Source organism: Salvelinus alpinus, chromosome 16, assembly GCF_045679555.1.
Source record: "Salvelinus alpinus chromosome 16, SLU_Salpinus.1, whole genome shotgun sequence".
NCBI classification, from domain to species: Eukaryota; Metazoa; Chordata; class Actinopteri; order Salmoniformes; family Salmonidae; genus Salvelinus; species Salvelinus alpinus.
Genome location: NC_092101.1, coordinates 16059517 through 16085783, shown reverse-complemented (window position 1 = coordinate 16085783; position 26267 = coordinate 16059517). Strand labels below are relative to the sequence as shown.

General features: G+C 44.3%; 1 protein-coding gene and 1 long non-coding RNA gene across 2 annotated transcripts in view; one reads left to right on the top strand and one right to left on the bottom strand.

Moving 5' to 3' along the window:
* LOC139540947 (neurocan core protein-like) overlaps positions 1–26267 on the top strand; it is a 207004-nt gene that overhangs the window by 102038 nt on the left and 78699 nt on the right. The gene's annotated exons all lie outside the window — the stretch shown is intronic.
* The window catches only part of LOC139540948 (uncharacterized), a 70251-nt gene continuing 53632 nt past the window's right edge, over positions 9649–26267 (bottom strand). Inside the window, exon 3 of the long non-coding RNA XR_011668291.1 lies at positions 9649–10435. This is a non-coding gene — a long non-coding RNA (uncharacterized lncRNA). The remainder of the gene's footprint in view (positions 10436–26267) is intronic.

The following is a 26267-nucleotide window of genomic DNA, read 5'->3' as shown; positions in this document are numbered from 1 at the left end:
ATTTATAAATAATTGGGTGTTTGGATCAGCAATTTCATTTTGATCTATCAAATAACTGATGGACACAGTAATATTTCAGTAGTGAAATGAGGTTTATTGGATTAACAGAAAATGTGCAATATGCATCAAAACAAAATTAGACAGGTGCATAAATTTGGGCACCCCAATAGAAAAATCACATCAATATTTAGTAGAGCCTCCATTTTGCTAAAATAACAGCCTCTAATGAGTGTCTGGATTCTGGACCGTTTTGGACCATTCCTCCTTACAAAACTTCTCCAGTTCAGTTAGGTTTGATGGTTGCCGAGCATGGACAGCCCGCTTCAAATCATCCCACAGATTCTCAATGATATTCAGGTCTGGGGACTGGGATGGCCATTCCAGAACATTGTACTTGTTCCTCTGCATAAATGCCCGGGTAGATTTTGAGCAGTGTTTTGGGTCGTTGTCTTGTTGAAATATCCAGCGCCGCCGTAACTTCAACTTTGTGACTGATTCTTCAACATTATTCCCAAGAATCTGCTGATATTGAGTGGAATCCATGCGACCCTCAACTTTAACAAGATTCCCAGTACCGGCCACTGGCCACACAGCCTGCAGCAAGATGATGTTGTAGGTCTTTGGAGGTGGTCTGTGGGCTGTTTTTGACCGTTCTCACCATCCTTTGCCTCTCCGATATTTTACTTGGCCTGCCACTTCTGGCCTTAACAAGAACTGTGCCTGTGGTCTTCCATTTCCTCACTATGTTCCTCACAGTGGACACTGACAGCTTAAATCTCTGCGATAGCTTTTTGTAGCCTTCCTCTAAACCATAATGTTGAACAATCTTTGTTTTCAGGTCATTTGAGAGTTGTTTTGAGGCCCCAATGTTGTCACTCTTCAGAGGAGAGTCAAAGAGAACAACAACTTGGAATTGGCCACCTTAAATACATTTTCTCATGATTGGATGCACTTGTCTATGAAGTTCAAGGCTTAATGAGCTCACCAAACCAATTGTGTGTTCCAATTATTCAGTGCTAAGTAGTTACAGGTATTCAAATCAACAGAATGACATGGGTGCCCACATTTTTGCATAGCCTATTTTTCACATCTGATTTAATTTCATACAACTTAATATTGCTACACTAAAAATCTTTGTCTGGACAATACCCCAGTATTCAGCTTTTATTATGAATGAATGGCATGCCACTGTGATCATTTTCTGTGACGACAGAGTAAATTATTATGCAGCCTCAGAGGGGTGCCCAAACTTTTTCATACGACTGTATATGTACATATTCTCATTCACCCCTTTAGATGTGTGTGTATTAGGTAGTTGTTGGGAATTGTTAGATTACTTGTTAGATATTACTGCTCTGTTGGAACTAGAAGCACAAGCATTTCGCTTCACTTGCATTAACATCTGCTAACCATGTGTATGTAACCAATAACATTTAATTTCATTTATATGGTGTTTGATCCTTCAAGGTTGTGTTCATTGATTGCTGTGTACTGTACTATTGCATTCAGAGTTGCATAATCATTAGGGTGCTCAGACTGGGAATATCATAGTGGGCCGTATTCTGTGTCTGTGTCTTCTTCAGGGTCATTAAGTCTTCACCTGGCATGACTTCCCTAGCCTAGCATGGCTACCAGTCACTTCTTCCCTTGCCTAGCATGGCTACCTGACGCTACTTCCCTAGCCTAGCATGGCCACCTGGCATTACTTCCCTAGCCTAGCATGGCTGTGAGTGTTTGAAATTAGTGCTCAGTCATTCCACAGAAGATAATTAATATTAGTCGTCCCTGTGGGCTTGTTACATTTATGTAAACAAACTGTCTGTATGGAAGATAAAACAGCACAGTACAAACCACAGCCGAAATCTAATGTCCTCAGTGGTTGAACATTTGGGCTGTCCACTTTATACTGGTCATTCTGTTTTAGATGGGCGTAAATGACAGTAGCAAAGAACCTCTATCGAGCCATATGTCATCTTATTAAAAAGTGTCATTGATTTGATGTGTTTCGTTCAAAACCGTATCAGTCATTGTATTGTTTTGTACAGCGCGGGCGTCCCACGGGTGCGTTGAGTCTTATAAACCTGCAAATCACATCACCTCTGTGTCCCAGGAAGTATAAAATGACGCTGGAGGTCTGCAGTCAGAGGGTTGTCAGTCAGTAGAATATAATACCCTCAATAGAGGCTTTGTCCTTGTCTGCAGAATGGGATCCCTCTAAACTGCAGCTCTGACCTGGATGGAGCCGGAGCCAGAGGAAGCTAGGACAAAGTATTCAGTCCTATCTGATTATGCATGGGGACTCAGGTTCCACCACTGATGTGTCATTTCACCGCAGCTCCTTTCCCCCAGGAGAACAAAGACCTAGACAGACAACCTGTTTCCCTATCCGGTCTCCTGTCGCTTCACAACGCTTCTTATTTCTCTCTGACAGAGTGCGATCACATAGCACTTAGAACCTTGCATTCATGCCAAGATAACGATAGAACCACCACTGTCTTATGCATACAGTATTCCTTATGACATTTAGAGGAGGCCGTCCACATTCCAATCATGATACAGTATATTAGTTTTACGTTTTGCAGACAGATTTACATAGAGATGTGCTGAAATCAAGGTTTACTGGGAAGACAATGAATTCATAGACAGTTCTTTTCAGTTGCGGAGCAAGAAATGGAACCCAGCTGGTTTTGTGAGTTGGGAGATGCATCCTCAACTTCAAAAGATGTTCCAGTTAGTTTGGAGGCAGTGAGCTCATTGCAGTCACGTCGCATTATGCTATTACCAGCTCGAGGAGAGAGCAATCTGGCTGTGGAGGGCATGATGGAGCTTGGCGTGCCAGGCGGTACCCAGAGAGTTCACCCACAGAATGGGGCGTTAAAAGGGGGAAGAGGCGGGAGATATTAAGGGGCTGGTTCAGTTTGCTATACTTTGCTATTAGCAGCCTTCTGTAGCCTCCAGCATGGCAGTCCTCCTATTAGAGAAGCTGTCAGCAGCAGCTCTCCAGACATGAATTGTGGAACAGAAACAGAACAGCCGGCAACGTCTGCCATCAGAGATCCAACTCTAGAGAGGCCATAACCACAGCTGTACTCTCCTCCTACATAACTGATGGTTTTGTATGAACCGTCATGGTTGGGTAGGTTACTTTCTAAATGTAATCCGTTACTAGTTGCCCAAAATTGTAATCAGTAATGTAACTTTTGGATTACTTTCCCTTTAGAAGAATAACACAAAAAGGATCCATCAAACATGTTTGGTGTGTCATCACGGTAGCCTCTGACTTGTGGTCAGACTCGCTCAGGTGGAACAAACTTAAACTTGCACCATTTTTCAATGCTGAATTGACTAAGGTGTCTAAGGTGTCAAAGGTGTCATAATGTATTTTTTTGCAAATATCCTTTCTGAATTTAAGTAATCATCTAGTTTTTCAAAAGTGTCTATAACCTTATTACAATATTTATTGTTGGTAACATAACCGATTCAGTTAGTTTAAAAAAAATTAGATGACATGTAATCAGTTACTTCCCAACCCTGTGAAACGTACAAAAGACTGTATGCTCCTCGAGATGTTGGGTGTATGTTGTACGGTATGCACTAAAAGGGTACACAGTCTGCTATGATTTCCAACGGCTCTCCTACCTAGTCCTCTCGCTGAAAGAAGCTGAAGATGGGGGTGAAAACAAACCATGAAAACAAAGCTAGTAGAATGTGTCTGTGATGATAATGAAGAATGGACTATTTCCTCAGGAGTGTGACAGCTCAGATAATGCAATTTATTTAGGCTCACTGCAAAGTGCTCTTGTTGTAACAATATCCCAATTTGGCCGTCACTGTTGTTTCTCGGCCTGTTTAATTGGTCTCTATTGAGTAGCCAGTCGACATGTTGCTTGCTGCTTCTCTCCCTGCTAATTTAGTGTGATGCTAGGAGGTGATCTCGGGTGGTGAAGGTTTTCTGGGTTTAACTCTCCCGAGCTTCCCCAGTGGAGCTAATTGTAAGTGTCATGCATTTCTGATGAAGCTATGTGTGTTTGTGTGTGTGTGTGCAAGAGGCTGACGCAAATGGAAAGGTTTTACTTAGGGATGATAGGGCTCTGTGCAAAAATAGATTTAAGAAGGACCTGTGAGAGGGAAATGAATCCCTGTGGCACAGAATTTCCTACATTTTTAATATAATTTGCTGTAGCACTCTGAAAGCATGGCTAAGAGGGGAAAGATAAACTCTAACATTTCAACTTTTCTGTTTACATTTCCATACTTGCATGTCCCTCCAAAATCATACACACCTGCACGCACGAGCGCACACACAGCACCAATGCATGACATGACCAGACCAAAATAGGTCTCCTGGTTCTTCCATCCATCGTAGTTTGTCATAGACTAATGGATTTGATCAAGCTGGTCACACCTGCTCTCTCCAAACCTTTGCTTTGTATATTATGGCTTACAGAGGACATCATCACTCTCTGGATCTAAAGCAAGGGAGGGAGCCGTATCCGGCCCGCTTGGCACTTCAATCCAGCCCGCAAGACATATATAAAAATACATAAATAATATCTTCTTTTTTTTACCCCTTATTTCCTCCCAATTTTGTGGTATCCGATTGGTAGTTACAGTCTTGTCTCATCGCTGCAACTCCCGTATGGACTTGGGAGAGGCGAAGGTCGAGAGCCATGCGTCCTCCAAAATACGACCCAGCCAAGCCGCACTTCTTCTTGACACAATGCCTGCTTAACCCGGAAGCCAGCCGCACCAATGTGTCGGAGGAAACACTGTGCACCTGGCGACCGTGCCAGCGTGCATGCACCCGGCGACCGTGCCAGCGTGCATGCACCCGGCCTGCCAAAGGAGTCGCTAGAGCACGATGGGACAAGGAAATCTCAGCCTGCCAAACCTTCTCCTAACCCGGACAATGCTGGGCCAATTGTGCTCCGCCTCATGGGTCTCCCGGCCAGCTGTGACAGCCTGGGATCGAACCCAGGTCTGTAGTGATGCCTCAAGCACTGGGATGCAGTGCCTTAGACTGCTGCGCCACTCGGGAGGCCCCCGCAAATTGATTTTAACAAATAATTGGTCATCCAAAAAATGCGGCCCTCCGTTGAATTTCAAAATCCCGATGTGGCCCTCGAACCCAAAAGTTTGCCCACCCCTGATCTAAAGCAATGTCACTTATCCTATAACAAAGTATAGACGGTTTGTCGCTTAGTCAAAGACTGACATACCTGAACATTTTTCAATCAATGACATTAATTGATCAATTAATTATTAAGGAGACACCAAAACCAGCAGGGTGGGAGCTGTCCGCCACTGGTATTGACTGTGGTAGGCCTATCCCATAAACCGTCTCAAACAGCAGAAATACATTTGATGGTCTGTTAGACTGGCAGCTGGGTCGAAGAGAAAGGAGGGTCTCATTCCACAGAGGTCAAACAGACCACAGCTCTCTGGTGATTACTGTCCAACCCAACCACAGAGGTCAGCCTCTCTATAGAATCTGGGCTGACCACACTGACCGCCATGTTACAGCCAGCCACCACAGTGCAGCAGGGCCAAGCTTAACCAACCAATGAAGCACTGATAGAGTACAGCACCAACAGACCAGTCTCTCTCTCTCTCTCTCTCTCTCTCTCTCTCTCTCTCTCTCTCTCTCTCTCTCTCTCTCTCTCTCTCTCTCTCTCTCTCTCTCTCTCTCTCTCTCTCTCTCTCTCTCTCTCTCTCTCTCTCTCTCTCTCTCTCTCTCTCTCTCTCTCTCTCTCTCTCTCTCTCTCTCTCTCTCTCTCTCTCTCTCTCTCTCTCTCTCTCTCTCTCTCTCTCTCTCTCTCTCTCTCTCTCTCATTGCAGTGAGCTGAGATTGCATTGGGTCTACACCACGGAGAGGAGAGAGAGAAGTGCTATCTATATTGCAGGATAAATAGGTTTCAAATTCCCTGGGTGTGCATTCAGCTTGCCATTGCAGTAATTATAGCCTCATCTGCAGTGAGTGAAGTGTCTATCTGAGGACATGGTGGTACATTGGATCGTATGCCTGCTGTCCTCCCTGCTCTGTCAGTAGTGAGATGGAAACGTGTAGGTCATGTACTGTGCGATGGTACAGGCGATAGCAGCGTGTTTGATTTGAGTTTGAGTTGAAATTATACATTTATATAAACAGTTACAGTATGTATACTGCAGCAGCATATGAGTCCATTTCCTGGACACAGATTAAGCCTGTCCTGCACTAACCTTTTAATGGAGATTTTCCTTGGAATACGCTTTTAAGTCCAGTAGCTTTAATATTTGTCCAGGGAACTGACCTAATATGTATAGGTGAGTCATTTTTCAGGTTGTGGTTGACCAGTTTGACATGGTGACTGTGATTTGTTATATTTCCCCCGACCCTCGCTGTTAAATGTAGTCATCCTAAAACCTTTAACTGAAAGGGATATTGATGGTTCAGTACATTTTCTCCAGTGTGGCATTACATTTTAGGTCCAGCTGTGTTGCTGGTTATAGGCAATGGCTTATATTGTTCTTGAACAGGCAAATCCCATGATCCTTGTCTCTGGAAAGCTATTACAAGGTTCATTAGCTTCCACAGTAATGGTGTTTGGGTGTATGTGTACTTGTGTGTACTTGTGTTTATGTGTAGAGATGAATGTGTGTATGTGTCAATAGAACAGATTTGTCCTCAAATTCGAACTGAAATTATAACTGAACTCGAGAACTGACATGTCACATCGATATTAGTCACCGACATTTATTTCAATGCCAAAATTGACTAAAAAGTGAGAGTAGGTTATAAAACCGAGTTTTGTGAGATTTGAGGACAAGAGTTTGTCAGGATCTGAGGGTTGGGTTTTGATTTCAGCGGTCGATCTACTCCTACCTCAGAACACACAGACAGGCCTGTACATCAGCGCAGCGGATCGGACTTCGTTTACATAAGACAACACGTCACACTTTTTTTTTTACTTGAGAAATACTGCACCAAACACCTTAGCTAGATGTAAGATTGCACGACTAAAACCTCCTCGGCAAAAACATCCAAATTAATTACAGCTTTCTTGAGTTATCTTGGATTCATTCTGACTATTTTCAGGAAGTGATTCTGGCTTTGTTACAATGGTGTCTCATGGGGGACAAACATCAGTAACTGCCACATCGAACCACACCCCCAAAACTGAAATCTATTTGTTTTTAATGAGCAACCTTTAAGTTGTAATGTTAATGTTAAGCAGTTCTAGTCTCCTAGTTTTTTCCTAACAGATACTGTATATGAATCTAATAGGGGGATGACAGATGACTTTGCAGAATCCGTTTTATAAGGACACTGTCATGCTAAACCACGATGCTTACTGTAGTCCTGACTGGAGACCAACAGTAAGGATGGCTTTGCAGTGTCCCCCCTCCCTTACTGTGCCATGTCAGAGTCCGAGCAGTAGAGACAGAGATGGAATGGAATAGAGTGGCTTTTTTAAGAGTAGTCTGTAATTCATCATAAGCCAGCAGCTAGCATTACAAAAAAAAGTATGACAGCTCCCTCTGTCTTTCTGTCTCTTTTGCTCTCCTTATTCTTCTTTCCCACACAAACGCACACGCACACGCACACACACACACATTTACATGCTAGCAACCAAGAGAAAAACAATTTTCACCTTGGAGGAGGCTGTAAGGAAGTGAATACTGTCATCTCTCTTACACGTGTGTGTGTACCTGTGTGTGTGTTTGTGCACATAAGTGAGATAAGTGGGGCTGGTGTTGAGTGAAACAAAGAAGGTAAATGGCTGCTCTGATTCAGTCTTTCAGGGAGCACTCAGCAGAAATGGCAGTTAGCCCTGCTCTAACCCAGCAGGGAAATAGGGTTCCATTTTCCCTGCGTGGAACAAAAACTGAACTGACCCTGTTACGGTATGAAACAGCTTCTATATATAATGAGGTCTAGAGAGAGTGAGTCACTGGGATCATTTCAACCACATTATTCCGGCATGAAACAAAAACAGAAACCGAAACAGAAACTTGTATTTAGTGTCCTTCGACTATATGAAAAACTCCGCTCAAAGAGAAAGAAATACAGTTTACTAATCTGGTACTGCGGAATACGACATTGATCCAATTCTCACACAATTAGTCACGATTGTTTACACCCAAATGGGATTGTGCTGCTCGCCATCTGTGTACTAAGACTACTGAGACTGCTGACAGACCATTAAGACAGCACAGTAGAAGCATTAATAATGCATCAAACACACGCAGACGGAGACACACACGCATACATCACCATCTGAGCCTGAGAGAGGTGGCCATTCCTCTTCTGCTCTAATACCACAGTCTTGGTGCATAAACTGTCAACACCAGACACTGTGCCTACACACACAAGGCCAGAGAAATGTAAAGAAACAGCGATAACTTAATGGATCATCCACAGTTCCAATGTAGATAATGGACACTGATGTTATTGTCTGAATTAATGTTGGCAGGTGTGTGTATTCATGGATGCCAAGGGAAGCCAGGCTTCCCCAAAAAAGACATAAATCTCTGTGTTTCATACATTTCCTTCAATTCACAAGAGGCTGAATGTATCCGGAGAAAGCATCCGAGCGAGCGACACAACGCCCCTCTGTTTGTGTAGCCCAGCTATCTGATGGTCATAAAGAGTATGACATTGTTGCCGCCCATAGCATTGAATACAAGGGAAGCTAGCAAGCATTTGGCCTCCCTTGATAATTTTTTTTTTTTTAAATAATTGCCATTCAGCGTTGAGCTGTTTTCTTTGCGATTTGTTGTAACTCTCCGTGGTTCTAAATCAATAGTTGTTTAGTAGTCTGAAAATGTCAGAAACATTCATTTGCTTGACCATGCTGTAGGTCATGTAACAGTTTGTAAAATATTTTGTAGTCTTCACCGGACAGATGTTGCTCTCCGGTCTTGTGATGAAACAAAGCTGTGGTTAAATTTATTCTGCCACTGTGTCTTCTTATTGTCTCTGCCTTAGGCCTATATATGACGGTGTCAAGGCATATGAACTAACAGGTTATAGAGCAAACAAGGCAATTATCACAACACATAGGTTGTAGTATGGCTTTTTTTCCTGGCTTGGCTTCCACGGTGATTTTACCCACGCAACGCTAGCAAATGTTGGAACATTTCTACTGAGCACTCTGGCATAGGCCTACACTGCCCTTGCTGTGGATCAGAACAGAACTAGAATGCCAGCCAGCCTGAGATGTTCTATTCACATCATCTCCTCTAGTAGCTAGGTTAGGACAAGACAAAAGCCCTGTATCCCCTGGGCTGTGTTTATTAGCGTCTGCATTGGAGCAGACACACAATGGACAGCTGCCAGTACTAGGCTAGCCCCTGTCTCCCGCGGCCACTCCATAACCCCACACCGCTGTCCACTCAGCCCATTAAAACACTGTCTGTCACTGGCCTGCCTAATTGTGTTGGAAGAACACAGGAGGGGGAGACAGGAGGGGCAACCAGCCCTCTGCAAAGAGAGCGCAATGTCACACTCACACTAGCCTGTTATGGCTAATATCTTTCAGCCTGGGAACTACTGCTGCAGTGTCCACACAGTGTGTGTGTGTAGGGGTGTGAGGCGGTAGTGGGGGTGTGAGTGGGGGAGAGGTATGATGTAATAATTATAGTGGATGTGTGTGTTAATTTCTCTATTCGTTTATTTGATAAAGGTTTCCAGGTGAGCTGTGTATGCTTGCCAATCACATACTGTTTTATTTTTTTTGCTATTGATTTAAGAAATTAAAACCCCACACTGTAATGGCTTTTCTCCTTCTCTCCAATCTCTTTGATACATTTTCAAAGCCAACAATCATGTTATTATCACCTCACACTAGTGTATCAGTGCCTGCAGCACAGGAGAGTGTGGGACGCAATCAATCAAATGTATTTATAAAGCCCTTTTTACATCAGCAGATGTCACAAAGTACTATACAGAAACCCAGCCTAAACAGCAAGCGGTGTAGAAGCACGCTGGCTAGGAAAAACTCCCTAGAAAGGCAGGAACCTACGAAGAAACCTAGAGAGGAACCAGGCTCTGAGGGGTGGCCAGTTCTCTTCTGGCTGTGCCGGGTGGAAATTATAAGAGTACATGGCCATTTAAGGCCAGATTGTTCTTCAAGATGCTTAAACGTTCATAGATGACCATCAGGGTCAAATAATAATCGCAGTAGCTGTAGAGGGTGCAACAGGTCAGTACCTCAGGAGTAAATGTCAGTTGGCTTTTCATAGCCAATCATTCAGAGGTCGAGACAGCAGGTGTGGTAGAGAGAGTCGAAAACAGCAGGTCCGGGACAAGGTAGCACGTCCGGTTAACAGGTCAGGGTTCCCTAGCCGCAGGCAGAACAATTGAAACTGGAGCAGCAGCATGACCAGGTGGACTGGGGACAGCCAGGAGTCATCAGGCCAGGTAGTCCTGAGGTATGATCCTAGGGCTCAGGTCCTCCGGGAGGGAGAGAAGGAGAGAGAGAGAATTAGAGGGAGTATACTTAAATTCACACAGGACCCCAGATAAGACAGGAGAATTACACCATATATAACAGGCTGACCCTAGCCTCCTCATCTTCTCAGGAAAAGGAACACACACTCACCTCTGTTCTTTACTAGCCTGGAGGAGTTAGTCACACTCACTCACACACCCACCCACACCCACACCCACACACACACACACACACACACACACACACACACACACACACACACACACACACACACACTTATATTGTATTACATTTTGTCAAAAATAGGAGTATTTGGCCCCATATGCCTACCATGCAATGACTACATCAAGCAGACCCGGCTCCAGAAGGAATCAGTTGGACGGGCATTTGATTTCCATAGACGGGCCCATTTTTTAAATGAGTAAAGACCATAGGCAGCTCATGAGTTTTAAGTGTGGGAAAGCTTACAATTTTTTCTACCAATCTGTGTGCCAGTTAAGAATATTTATTAGTGATGCACCGATTTGACATGCACCGATTTGACGGGCTGATACCCGATATTTTCCTTGCAAAAAAACCTGACACCGATAACCGATATTTAAAATTTTAGCTGCCTTTTAAGCATTCTAGTACAGTTAAATAGTTAACACACTCACACATGGACACCGTCTAAGGCACTGCATCTCAGTTCAAGAGGCGCCACTACAGTCCGTGGTTCGAATACAGGCTGTATCACATCCGGCCTTGATTGGGAGTCCCATAGGGCGGCGCACAATTGGCCGTCATTGAAAATAAGAATTTGTTCTTAACTGACTTGCCTAGTTAAATAAAGGTTACAAACACACACACACACACACACTAACCAAAAAGTTATTTTGTTGGCATTTACGTATGTCCCTATTACCAGTAAAACATAATCAAATCTATTTCTTTCACTTACTTGCTGTGCTGTTTCGTTGTTCAGTCGTTTCATTCTCAACCAGGATTTCTATGGAACGCCGTTTGGGTCTTTGCATGTCAAAAAAGATACATGTCAAATAACACTATTTGACGTGTCAAATAAGCTTGTTGACCAATCAGGACCTGAATATGACTGCACATCACATAATAATTTAACGCGTTCACACATTTTTTACGTAGTTATTACGCATTGATTACACTATCACTCGTATTTCATATGTCACAACGATTCATCGATACGTATGCTATGATGCTGGTAAAGTTGTCTCGCACACCTACAGTGCTGGTCATAAAAAAGCTAGCTAGTTCATGGATGCAAACAATGTTCTTCCCCAGAAACATAGCAAAACGACTAATCTGTTTCAGTAGCTATCGTTAGCTTGCTAACTACATAGCTAGGTGTCATCATCTAAAATAACCCTAATTTTTAAGACAGTCCTTATTTGATTAATGGTGGTCAGACCCATCTATGTGAAGCTAGCCACAATAAGGATTAGCCACAATAGTGGACTTTGCAGTTAGCCTTCAAAATAAAAGTATGTCATTGAGAGTGATGCAAATTAATACAAATAGTAGAATTATGCCATAATTGAATAGATCATCACGAGGTTGGAATGTTGTTATATGAAATCAACAAAATGTGTTAATTTGACAAAAATCTGTTGAAGTCACACTGGATGTATTATACTTCAGAATTGCATTGGGGGCATACTTATTTCGCTGTACAGCCTTACCTATGGATTGTGGATCAATGACATGGGGTATCAGTCTACTCAGTGACACCCAGAGAACATCAGCATCGTAGCTCTAATTGCGGGACTCTGAAACAACTGTGAATTGAGCCACATTTATTGTAATTTATTGTCAGAATAAGAGCAACTCCTCCCAGCTGCCCACTGCACTGAGGCTAGGAAACACTGTCACCACCGATAAATCCACGATAATCGAGAATTTCAATAAGCATTTCTTTACGGCTGGCCATGCTTTCCACCTGGCTACCCCAACCCTGGCCAACAGCTCTGCACCCCCCGCAGCAACTGTCTGTTCTAGTCTGTTCAACCTCTCTTTCGTATCATCTGAGATTCCTAAAGATTGGAAAGCGGCCATGGTAATCCCCCTCTTTAAAGGGGAGACACTCTAGACCCAAACTGTTAAAGACCTATATCCATCCTAACCTGCCTTTCTAAAGTCTTCGAAAGCCAAATTAACAAACAGATCACCGACCATTTCGAATCCCACCGTACCTTCTCCGCTATGCAATCTGGTTTCCGAGCTGGTCACGGGTGCACCTCTGCCACGTTCAAGGTCCTAAACGATATCATAACCGCCATTGATAAAAGACAGTACTGTGCAGCTGTCTTCATCGACCTGGCCAAGGCTTTCGACTCTGTCAATCACCGTACTCTTATTGGCAAACTCAACAGCCTTGGTTTCTCTAATGACTGCCTCGCCTGGTTCACTAACTACTTCTCAGATAGATTTCAGTGTGTCAAATTGGAGGGCCTGTTGTCCGGACCTCTGGCAGTCTCTATGGGGGTGCCACAGGGTTCAATTCTCAGGCCGACTCTTTTCTCTAAATACATCAATGATGTCGCACTTGCTGTGGGTGATTCTTTGATCCACCTCTACGCAGGCGACACCATTCTGTATACATCTGGCCCTTCTTTGGACACTGTGTTAACAAACCTCCAAACGAGCTTCAATGCCATACAACACTCCTTCCGTGGCCTCCAACTGCTCTTAAATGCTAGTAAAACTAAATGCATGCTCGTCAACCGATCGCTGCCACACCCGCCGATCCTTGACTTCGGCGATATCATTTACAAAATAGCCTCCAACACTCTACTCAGCAAATTGGATGCAGTCTATCACAGTGTCATCCGTTTTGTCACCAAAGCCCCATATACTACCCACCACTGCGACCTGTATGCTCTCGTTGGCTGGTCCTCGCTACATATTCATCGCCAAACTCACTGGCTCCAGGTCATCTTTAAGTCTTTGCTAGGTAAAGCTCCGCCTTATCTCAGCTCACTGGTCACCTTAGCAACACCCACCCGTAGCATTCGCTCCAGCAGGTATATTTCACTGGTCATCCCCAAAGCCAACACCTACTTTGGCCACCTTTCCTTCCAGTTCTCTGCTGCCAATGACTGGAACGAATTGCAAAAATCACTGAAGTTGGAGACTTATATCTCATTCACTTTTATCAGCTGTCAGAGCATCTTACCGATCGCGGAAGCTGTACACAGCCCATCTGTAAATAGCCCATCCAACTACCTACCTCATCCCCATATTTGTTTTAGTTTTTCTGCTCTTTTGCACACCTGTATTTCTACTTGCACATCCTCATCTGCACATCTATCACTCCAGTGTTAATTGCTAAATTGTAATTACTTCACCACTATGGCCTATTTATTGCTTTACCTCCCTAATCTTACTACATTTGCACACACTGTATACAGATTTTTCTATTGTGTTATTGACTGTACGTTTGTTTCTCCCATATGTAACTCCGTGTTGTTGTTTTTGTCTCACTGCTTTGCTTTATCTTGGCCAGGTCGCAGTTGTAAATGAGAACTTGTTCTCAACTGGCCTACCTGGTTAAATAAAGGTGAGAAGAAAAAAAAACTATGTGTATTGAACACTAATCCCAAAGATAAACAATCCTGCGTGGATGTTTTGGAGTCTGATAACTCTGAGGAGGACGTTGGGAAACAATACCTTGGGTATTGAGTAGACTGTTACCCCATTTCATTGATCCCCAATCCTTAGGTAAAGCTGTACAGTGCAAAATGAATGTCAATATACACAATACGCTGACTGGGGAGGTGATTTCACACAGTCACAGTCCCACGATAAGAGCTACAACGCTAATAGTTGCGTAAACTCTTCACAGTTGTGTTCTGTGGGTGTCACTGAGTAGACTGATACCCCATTTCATTGCTTCACATTCCAACCTTGTTTAACATTATCTAGTCTAAATATGGCATGATTCCAGCAATTGTAACCTTCTGCATCACTTTCAAAGAGGTACCTTTATTTTGAAGGCAAACCACAACTTCCACTATTGTCCCTAATCCTTATTGTGGCTAGCTTCACAACACATAACCCGGTCTGGTCAAGCCTCACTAGCCAGATGATGCTAGCTGGCTGCTTATAACGTTAGCTTTGGGCAACAGGGTTACGTAGCTGGCTAGCTATTTATTTTCATGAACTGAAGTTCAATTTCAATAGGCGAACAACAAGTGGCTACCTAGCTAATACTTACTCACAAGGATTCCTAAATCATTGCTAAGAATAGTGAAAATGACTGCAGTTTCTACTGGTCATTGTTTTTAGGCTGGTTGTATTGGTACCAAGCTAAAGCTAGCTATCACAGAAGTTGCGGTCGAACAGATAATGCTTTATTACCAACGTGGTATTGTAAACACATCGTTCGTGGCCGGTGTTTGCAGACTTTTTTGTACAGCTTTGACAGTGCTACTGATAGTAGTGGTGATGCTTGGCTTGCACGTGCAAATTCAGAACACAAAACATTCTATAATAGAGCTGTGTTATTTGACATGTCAAATTAAAAGCTTATTTAACGTGTCAAATACTGTTTTTGTCAAATAGTGTTATTTGACGTGTATCTTTTTTGACATGCAAAGACCCAAACAGCGTTCCATAGTATGTCGTGAACTAATAGAAATGACGCTATTACTGTGTAACTCCGGTCTCGCTGAAATGTTCTTACTCTTTCAAATGACTGCTTGATCCACACAGCAGACATTGTGGGCTAGGTTAGAAATGCTGTGTTGCACGTGTTTTGCAAAATCTTACGTGGCGTCATTACGTCATGTACCTACTTTATATAGGTATGCACGTCAGCTTTGACATCGGTTTTTCACATCGGCGTTAAACTAGACATCATACCGATGTTGGCATTTTTAGCTAATATCGTCCGATTCCGATATGTTCACCGATATTTTGTGCATCCCTAATTTTTATATATATATGCACATTTTTGTGGAACAGCTTCATAATAACACTTTATTTTCTCAAAATCATGGACACGTGGTTAATCATAATCATCTGAAGTAAAATGATAGAAATCTCAAAGTAAAAATTCTACTATGGGGAGAGCACTAACCTTTGCCATATGGACACATTGATACACTATTGGTGGCTAAAGAAATGAGAGCATAGAACTCAGAGATAGCTTATAGACCAATGCAGCAGTAGGCCTATCATCCATCAACTAAATAAAATAAATAGGCCTAAAGCCGACAAATAAAAACAGTAGAAAATATCCTGATGAAAATTCTGGTTCTTCAATCACATTCATTTCTCTATTCTGCCTGTCTGTCTGCCTCCCTTTCTATTTGTCTCGACTTGAGCTAGTTCTAGTGAAGTTCAACATTATATCAGATTATAACAGGTCCGGCCTGAAGCAGTCGCTAACGAACTTGCAACATTGTGTCAACTAGTCTATTCCGGGCCCTCAAATTTTCCTGCGCCCGTTAGCCGGGACAGAAATATGTTTTTTATGACATTTCCACTGGATATATGGAATAATCAGATCATGATATTTTTTCTTTCACACCGAGGCTTGGTGATTATTGAGGCTGGGAGTGTTGGAATGATTTTTTAAATACTGAGTAACTATCATTTGCAATGAATGTTTACAATATACAGACTTTGTTTACTTGTGTGAGACTAAGATACAAATAAGTGGTGTACATGGTGCGTTAAGGCAATCAGAAATAAGACATGGACACTTTCCTGCATATGCATGTATTCTGGAGACACACCATACCTTCGCCACACCCCCTCCCCTTCTTCTTAATGCAACATTTTAAATTATACTCAAGACACATTAGCTGTGTTCAAATACTCATACTAAGCATACTATTTGTGATGTAAATTGAGTATGTAGTATGCTTATTGGTCATAGTATGGATACAGTTAGTATGCCAAGTTCCCGGATGTCATACTACATTCGCCAAAATATGAAGTATACAAGCAGTGGACACTATTTCAGTTCTTTTAGGGCCCATAATACAATTCTTCAGAAAATGGACGTTGCTTCACAACGTTTTCATATTTCAAGAAAATGGAGGAAAATATCCGAAAAGAGTGGATACAATTTCATTGCTTTAAATAATTGTGACAAATGTTAAAATGTTGAGCAATGTAATAAAGTAATAACTTTTCAAATAAGTTACACGTTATGTTGGCTGACAATTTGTTAGCTATGCTATCCTTACGAACTGAATAGCATATCATTACAGCAGTATGTACTGGTATGTTTGCTAGTTACCTAATGTTAGTTGGCTACTAATACATCGAACTTGCCAGTATTTTAACTATATGCTATCTAACTACCCAACGTTTATTGACTTGATTATTCAAGTCATTCTTAGCTAAATGGTAAAGTTGTGCGTTCTCAGTGGACATTGTTAATTCGGAGGCCTTCGTAAATTCGCTCTGGCCATCTACTCCGATTTCAGAGCACTATCGTCTGAGTGTGCCAGAGCACAGAATAATTGTTGAATTTACGAATGCTCAAAACCCGTTGAATATGGCCTGTGTCAGTAAACGTCGGCAAAAAAAGCATAATTAAATTGTTGCCAGCACCACAGTTAGTCACCAACGCTCTGGTTAACATGAAAACAGCCTAACCAGCTATGTTAGGGTGAGTAAAATGGTCAGAGTGAGGTGTTCTCTCATTTGTGTATGGAGATAGCTAGCAAGCTAACCAACTCTAGTCAGTTAGCGTGTGTGCTTGACTGCCGTTGTGAGGTCAGGATGCTCGGATCAACCCTACTCCTCGACCAGAGCGTCCAGTGTACGCTCTGAATTTACGAACACCCAGGGCACACTGAGTGGTCTCTGGCACTCCAGATTGAATTTACAAACGTACCCGAAGTCGTAAAATGTTTAGATAGTAAAATGTTATGCTAACAAGCTAGCAAGAATTTGCATAGCAACAGCATCAAATTCTGGTAGACATGTGAAGCGCTAGTACGCTCAACTGGAAGAATACCGTTTGTTTACAGTATTCTAAAATTAACTAATAGTATAGTATGTAGTATATACTCATTAAGTAACATTAAGAAACATAACTAAGTTTCACACTTTGTTACATTTAATTATATTTCTGGGTGATTTAAATATTAACTGGCTTTCATCAAGCTGTCCACTCAAGAAAAAACTTCAAACTGTAAACAGTGATCAGTCAACCTACCAGGGTAGTTACAAACAGCACAGGAATGAAATCATCAACATGTATTGATCACATCTTTACTAATGCTGCAGAAATGTGTTTTAAAGCAGTATCCAAATACATAGGATGTAGTGATCACAATATAGTAGCCATATCTAGGAAAACCAAAGTTCCAAAGGCTGGGCCTAATATAGTGTATAAGAGGTCATACACGAATTGTTGTAGTGATTCTTATGTTGATGATATAAAGAATAATTGCTGGTCTGTGGTGTGTAATGAGGAGCAACCAGACGCTGCACTTTACACATAAATTGCTTTTGTTGCTAATAAACATGCACCCATTAGGAAAATGACAGTAAAAACGGTTAAATGGCTTTGGATTGATGAGGAATTAAAAAATTGTATGGTTGAGAAGGATGATGTAAATGGTATGGCAATAAGTCTGGCAGCACAACCGACTGGCAAACGTACCACAAATTGAGAAATCAAGTGACTAAACTGAATAAAAATAAACTATAGAATAAAACCTAAATAAATTATATAAAGAATGATAGTGGAGCACCTTTGTAACGGGCTTCCTCCTTCTCCTCATCCGAAGAGGAGTAGCAGGGATTTGACCAAAATGCAGCGGGTTGTGAATACATATTGATTTAATAGACAAAACGGAAAAACACGACAAACACTTGAATAATTACAAAACAAATAAACGAATGTAGACAGACCTGGACACGAACTTACATACAACGTGAAGAACGCATGAACCAGGAAAACAGACTACATAAAACGAACGAACTAACAAAAACCGGAACAGTCCCGTGTGGCGTAACATACAGACACTGACACAGGAGACAACCACCCACAACGAACACTGTGAAACAACCTACCTAAATATGACTCTCAATTAGAGGAACGCCAAACACCTGCCTCTAATTGAGAGCCATACCAGGCAACCCTTAAACCAACATAGAAACAGACAACATAGAATGCCCACCCAAACTCACGTCCTGACCAACTAACACATACAACAAACTAACATAAATAGGTCAGGAACGTGACAACCTTAAATGACATTTTGGGCTCATTCATCACAAAACCCACTGATATTGCCAACCACTTTAATGATTTTTTCATTGGCAAGATTAACAAGTGCAGCAACAAATGCTGACACTACATATCCAAGTATATCTGACCAAATTATGAAAGACAAGCATTGTATTTTTGAATTCCGTAAAGTGTGTGTGGAAGAGTTGAAAACAGTATTGTTGTCTATCAACAATGACAAGCCACCGGGGTCTTGCAACCTGGATGGAACATTACTGTAATAGCAGATGATATTTCCACTCCTATTTGCCATATCTTCAATTTAAGCCTAGTAGAAAGTGTGTGCCCTCAGACCTGGAGGGAAGCAAAAGTCATTCCGCTACCCAAGAATACTAAAGCCCCTTTTAATGGCTCAAATTGACAACAAAGTTTCAGCATGTGTAACGGGTGTCGCTCTCCTCATCCTCGGAAGAGGTGAGGAGAGAAGGATCTTCAGACCAAAACGCAGGCTCAGGGAAATAAGCCATCTTTATTATAAATTACGATGGCACACGAAACGAAACAAAACACTTTCCAAACTACAAAATAAGAAAACGACGTTGACGCAACCTGAACATAAACTTACATAACTAAACATAAACTTACGTACAGGAAACGGACGACATCGAAACGAAACAAACAAACGCTACAGTCCCATGTGGTACGAACATACATACAGACATAGGAGACAACCACCCACCAACAAACATTGTGAACAGCCTACCTAAATATGACTCTCAATTAGAGGAACGCCAAACACCTGCCTCCAATTGAGAGCCATACCAGGCAACCCTAAACCAACATAGAAACAGACAACATAGAATGCCCACCCAAACTCACGTCCTGACCAACTAACACACAAAACTAAACAGAAAACAGGTCAGGAACGTGACATAACCCCCCCCTCAAGATGCGTACTCCGAACGCATCACCAAAAAGTCCAGGGGAGGGTCTGGGTGGGCATCTGACCACGGTGGTGGCTTAGGCTCCGGGCGTGGTTCCCACCCCACCATAATCAATCCCTGCTTCCGTATCCTCCCCACAATGACCACCCTCCAAATAACCCCACCTAAATTTAGGGGCAACACCAGAATCAAGGACAGCTCTGGGACAAGGTAGCTCAGGACATAGGGATAGCTCAGGACAGAGGGATAGCTTAGGAGAGAGAGGTAGCTCAGGATAAAGAGGTAGCTCAGGATAGAGGGGCAACTCCGGACTGAAGGGCAGCTCCGGACAGAGAGACAGCTCTGGACTGAGGGGCAGTTCTGAATTACTAGCCGCTTCTGGCTGAGGGACAGCTCATGGCTGACTGACGGCTCTGGACGCTCATGGCAGGCTGACGGCTCTGGACGCTCATGGCAGGCTGACGGCTCTGGACGCTCATGGCAGGCTGACGGCTCTGGACGCTCATGGCAGGCTGACGGCTCTGGACGCTCATGGCAGGCTGACGGCTCTGGACGCTCATGGCAGGCTGACGGCTCTGGACGCTCATGGCTGGCTGACGGCTCTGGACGCTCATGGCTGGCTGACGGCTCTGGCTGCTCATGGCTCTCTGACGGCTCTGGCTGCTCATGGCTCGCTGACGGCTCTGGCTGCTCATGGCTCGCTGACGGCTCTGGCTGCTCATGGCTCGCTGACGGCTCTGGACGCTCATGGCAGGCTGACGGCTCTGGACGCTCATGGCTCTCTGACGGCTCTGGACGCTCATGGCTCTCTGACGGCTCTGGACGCTCATGGCTCTCTGACGGCTCTGGACGCTCATGGCTCTCTGACGGCTCTGGACGCTCATGGCTCTCTGACGGCTCTGGCTGCTCATGGCTCGCTGGCGGCTCTGGCAGATCCTGTCTGGCTGGCGGCTCTGGCAGATCCTGTCTGGCTGGCGGCTCTGGCAGATCCTGTCTGGCTGGCGGCTCTGGCAGATCCTGTCTGGCTGGCGGCTCTGGCAGATCCTGTCTGGCTGGCGGCTCTGGCAGATCCTGTCTGGTTGGCGGCTCTGGCAGATCCTGTCTGGTTGGCGGCTCTGGCAGACCCTGTCTGACGGACGGCTCTAGCGGCTCCTGTCTGGCGGGCGGCTCTAGCGGCTCCTGTCTGGCGGACGGCTCTGTAGGCTCATGGCAGACGGGCGGCTTTGCAGGCTCATGGCAGACGGGCGGCTTTGCAGGCTCATTGCAGACGGGCGGCTTTGCAGGCTCATTGCAGACGGGCGGCTTTGCAGGCTCATTGCAGACGGGCGGCTCAGACGGCGCTGGGGAGACGGATGGCTCAGATGGCGCTGGGGAGACGGATGGCTCAGATGGCGCTGGGGAGACGGATGGCTCAGATGGCGCTGGGGAGACGGATGGCTCAGATGGCGCTGGGTAGACGGATGGCTCAGATGGCGCTGGGTAGACGGATGGCTCTGGCCGGATAAGGCGCACTGTAGACCTGGTGCGTGGTGCCGGAACTGGAGGCACCGGGCTAAGGACACGCACCTTCATACTAGTGCGGGGAGCAGGGACAGGGCACACTGGACTCTCAAAGCGTACTCTATACCTGGTGCGTGGTACCGGCACTGGTGGCACCGGGCTGAGGGCACGCACCTCAGGACTAGTACGGGGAGAAGTGACAGTGTGTACAGGACTTAGGAGACGCACAGGTGGCTTAGTGCGTGGGGCCGGAACTGGAGGCACCGAACTGGATACACGCACTATAGGGAGAGTGCGTGGAGGAGGAACAGGGCTCTGGAAACGCACTGGTAGCCTAGTGCGTAGTGTAGGCACTGTAGGTACTAGGCTGGGGCGGGGAGGTGGTGCCGGAAATACCGGACCGTGGAGGCGTACTGGCACTCTTGAGCATTGAGCTTGCCCAACCTTACCTGGTTGAATACCCCCGGTTGCCCGACCAGTGCGGGGAGGTGGAATAACCCGCACCGGGCTATGTAGGCGAACCGGGGAAACCATGCGTAAGGCAGGTGCCATGTATGCCGGCCCGAGGAGACGCACTGGAGACCAGACGCGTTGAGCCGGCCTCATGACACCTGGCTCAATACCCAATCTAGCCCTACCAGTGCGGGGAGGTGGAATAACCCGCACTGGGCTATGCACTCGTACAGGAGACACCGTGCGCTCTACTGCGTAACACGGCGCCTGCCCGTACTCCCGCTCTCCACGGTAAGCCTGGGAAGTGGGCGCAGGTCTCCTACCTGCCCTTGGCCCACTATCTCCTAGCCCCCCCCCAAGAAATTTTTGGGAATTACTCACGGGCTTTTTTGGCTTCCGTGCCAGACGCGTTCCCTCATAGCTCCGGTTCCTCTCCTCGGTAGCCTCTGCTCTCCTCAGTGCCTCCACCTGTTCCCATGGCTTTTCGGGCTTCCAGCCACGTCTCCTTGCTGCCTCCTCAAACCACCGCTCCTGGGCTTTAGCTGCCTCCCTCTCTTCCTGGGAACGGCGATTTTCTCCTGCCTTAGCCCAGGGACCTTCTCCATTCATTATCTGCTCCCATGTCCAGAAATCCTTTCTCTCCTGTCCCTTACTCTGTTTAGTTTCCCTTTGCCGCTTGGTCTTAGCTTGGTGGGTGATTCTGTAACGGGTGTCGCTCTCCTCATCCTCGGAAGAGGTGAGGAGAGAAGGATCTTCAGACCAAAACGCAGGCTCAGGGAAATAAGCCATCTTTATTATAAATTACGATGGCACACGAAACGAAACAAAACACTTTCCAAACTACAAAATAAGAAAACGACGTTGACGCAACCTGAACATAAACTTACATAACTAAACATAAACTTACGTACAGGAAACGGACGACATCGAAACGAAACAAACAAACGCTACAGTCCCATGTGGTACGAACATACATACAGACATAGGAGACAACCACCCACCAACAAACATTGTGAACAGCCTACCTAAATATGACTCTCAATTAGAGGAACGCCAAACACCTGCCTCCAATTGAGAGCCATACCAGGCAACCCTAAACCAACATAGAAACAGACAACATAGAATGCCCACCCAAACTCACGTCCTGACCAACTAACACACAAAACTAAACAGAAAACAGGTCAGGAACGTGACAGCATGCTTATAGAAAAGGACATTCAACAAGTACTTACACAAATTACTGATCATTGGCTGAGAGAAATTTATAAAAAAGATTGTGGGGGCTCTTTTGTTAGACTTTGGTGTGGCTGTTGACATTATCGATCATAGTCTTCTGTTGGAAAAACCTTTGTGTTATGGCTTTACACCCCCTGCTATATTATGGATAAAGAGTTACCTGTCTAACAGAACACAGAGGGTGTTCTTTAATAAAAGCCTCTCCAACATAATCCAGGTAGGATCAAGATTTTTCAATCTTTACTAACGACATCCACTGGCTTTGAGTAAAGCCAGTGTGTCTATAACCCAGCCATGAGCTGCCCAATGACGCAAGCCTACCAGACGAGCTAAATGCCTTTTATGCTCGCTTCGTGGCAAGCAACACTGAAGCATGCATGAGAGCACCAGCTGTTCTGGATGACTGTGTGATTATGCTCTCGGTAGCCGATGTGAGCAAGACCTTTAAACAGGTCAACATTCACAAAGCCGCGGGGCCAGATGGATTATCAGGACGTGTACTCAAAGCATGCGCGGACCAACTGGCAAGTGTCTTCACTGACATTTTTAACTCAACCTCTCCCTGACCGAGTCTGTAATACCTACGTGTTTCAAGCAGACCACCATAGTCCCTGTGCCCAAGGAAGAGAAGGTAACCTACCACTCATGTCGGTAGCCATGAAGTGCTTTGAAAGGCTGGTCATGGCTCACATCAACAGCATCCTCCAGGATACCCTAGACCCACTCCAATTCGCATACCGCCCCAACAGATCCACAGATGAAGCAATCTCAATCGCACTCCACACTGCCCTTTCCCACCTGGACAAAAGGAACAGCTATGTGAATGCTGTTCATTGACTGTAGCTCAGCGTTCATCACCATAGTGCCAACGAAGCTCATCACTAAGCTAAGGACCCTGGGACTAAACATCTCCCTCTGCAACTGGATCCTGGACTTCCTGACGGGCCGCTCCTAGGTGGTAAGGGTAGGCAACAACACGTCTGCCACGCTGATCCTCAACACTGGGGCCACTCAGGGGTGTGTACTTAGTCCCCTCCTGCACTCCCTGTTCACCCACGACTGCATGGCCAAACACGACTTCAACACCATCATTACGTTTGCGGACGACACAACAGTGGTAGGCCTGATCACCGACAATGATGAGACAGCTTGTAGGGAGGAGGTCAGAGAACTGGCAGTGTGGTGCCAGGACAACAACCTCTCCCTCAACGTGAGCAAAACAAAGGAGCTGATCGTGGACTACGGGAAAAGGCGGGCCCAACAGGCCCCCAGGGCTAAACTTCCGGTGAAATTGGAAATGTGGATATTAAACATAACAAGTGTCTTATATTGGTTAAAAGCTTAAATTCTTGTTAATCTAACTGCATTATCCGATTTACAATAGGCCTTACAGCGAAAGCATGCCATGCGATTGTTTGAGGACGGCGCCCCACATCAAAATATTTTTCAACCAGCACAGGCTTCGTAAAATCACAAATAGCGATTAAATATTCACTTACTTTTTGAAAATCTTCCTCTGATTTGCAATCCCAAGGGTCCCAGCTACAACATGCATGGAAGTTTTGTTAGATAAAACCCTTCTTTATATCACAAAAAGTCAGTTTAGTTGGTGCCACAGATTTGAGTAATCCACTCGTTCAACATGCAGAGAAAGGAATCCAAAAAGCTACCGCTAAACTTTGTTAAAACAAGTCAAAATACGTTTCTATATAATCCTCAGGTACCCTAAAATGTAATTAAACTATAATATTTCATACGGAAAGAAGTATGTTCAATCGAAAAGCAAAATTAGCAAGTGCGCGTCCTCTTCGTAGCGCGCGCACAGACTGATTTCCAACTCTGACTCCCAGTACGAAAACTCAAGATTCTTCCTCATTTGGGAAGAAACAAGTCTGAAACCTTGAACAAAGACTAATGACATCTAGTGGAAGCCATATGAATTGCATCTGGGAGCTGGAATTGCATATGACCCATAGCTTTCCATTGAAAGAGCATGGGCTCTCCCAAAGATATTTCCGGCTGGTTTTTCTTTGGATTTTCTCCTACCATATCAATTGTGTTATAGTCTCATACATTATTTTAGCATTTCTACAAACTTCAAAGTGTTTTCTATCCAATGGTACCAATTATATCCTGGCTTCTGGGCCTCAGTAACAGGCAGACAGGAAGTGGAGAAAAATAGATCCTAGCCTGAAGAGGTTTTAACATCAACGGCGCTGTAGTGGAGCGGGTCGAGAGTCACCTCAACTAACCTGTACCCCCGGCACACTGACTCGGTACCGGTACCCCCTGTATATAGCCTCATTATTGTTATGTTCTTTTTTACTTTAGTTTATTTGGTAAATATTTTCCTAACTCTTCTTGAACTGCACTGTTTGTTAATGGCTTGTAAGTAATCATTTCACGGTAAGGTCTACACTTGTTGTATTCGGCGCATGTGACAAATAGAGTTTAATTTCATTTGATTTAAGATGGGGAGAAGTCTGTCCATAAAGCACTGCTCTGCCTTAACAACCCTATCAACAAGGCAGGTCCTACAGGCCCTAGTTTTGTCGCACATGGACTACTGTTCAGTAGTTTGGTCAGGTGCCACAAAGAGGGACTTGGGAAAATTACAACTGGATCAGAACAGGGCAGCACGGCTGGCCCTTAAATGTACACGTAGATCTAACATTAATAATATGCATGTCAATCTCTCATGGCTGGAAGTAGAGGAGATATTAACTTCATCACTACTTGTTTTTGTAAGAAGTGTTGAGAAGCTGAATGTACTGAGCTGTGTGTTTAAACTACTAGCACACAGCTCTGACACCCATGCATACCCCACAAGACATGCCACCAGAGGTCTCTTCACAATCCCCAAGTCCAGAAAAGACTATGGGAGACACACAGTACTACATACAGTAGAGCCATGATTACATGGAACTCTATTCCACATCAGGTAACTGATGCAAGCAGTAGAATCAGATACAAAAAAACTGGTAAAAGTACAACTTATGGAACAGCAGGGACTGTGAAGAAACACACACAAAGGAGCACAAGCGCTAGCACACGCACTCTACACACACGTACATTGTAATATTGTTGTATGGTGGTATTATACATTTGTAGATATGTATTGGTGTAAAAATGTTATATGATGTACTGTTTTATCTTTTCTTTTATATGCAATGAAAGTGCCTTAATGTGTTTGGACACCAGGAAGAGTAGCTGCTGCCTGGGAAGGAACTAATGGGGATCCCTAATAAGGCCATATGCATATGCGCACACACTCAGCTGTGGGGGTTACGAGACCCGAATTTCATCTAATTTTCAAGACATCAATGTAGCAGTAGAACAAATATCACAATACCGGAGAGTATAAGTACAAATAACATAAATCAATGTGGGCTACAGCAGAACACACATATGAGAATATATAGGCCTCCTGACTATGTGATATGATGCACATATTCAGATTCATTTCACAGTACAGAAAAAGTTTATAACTCC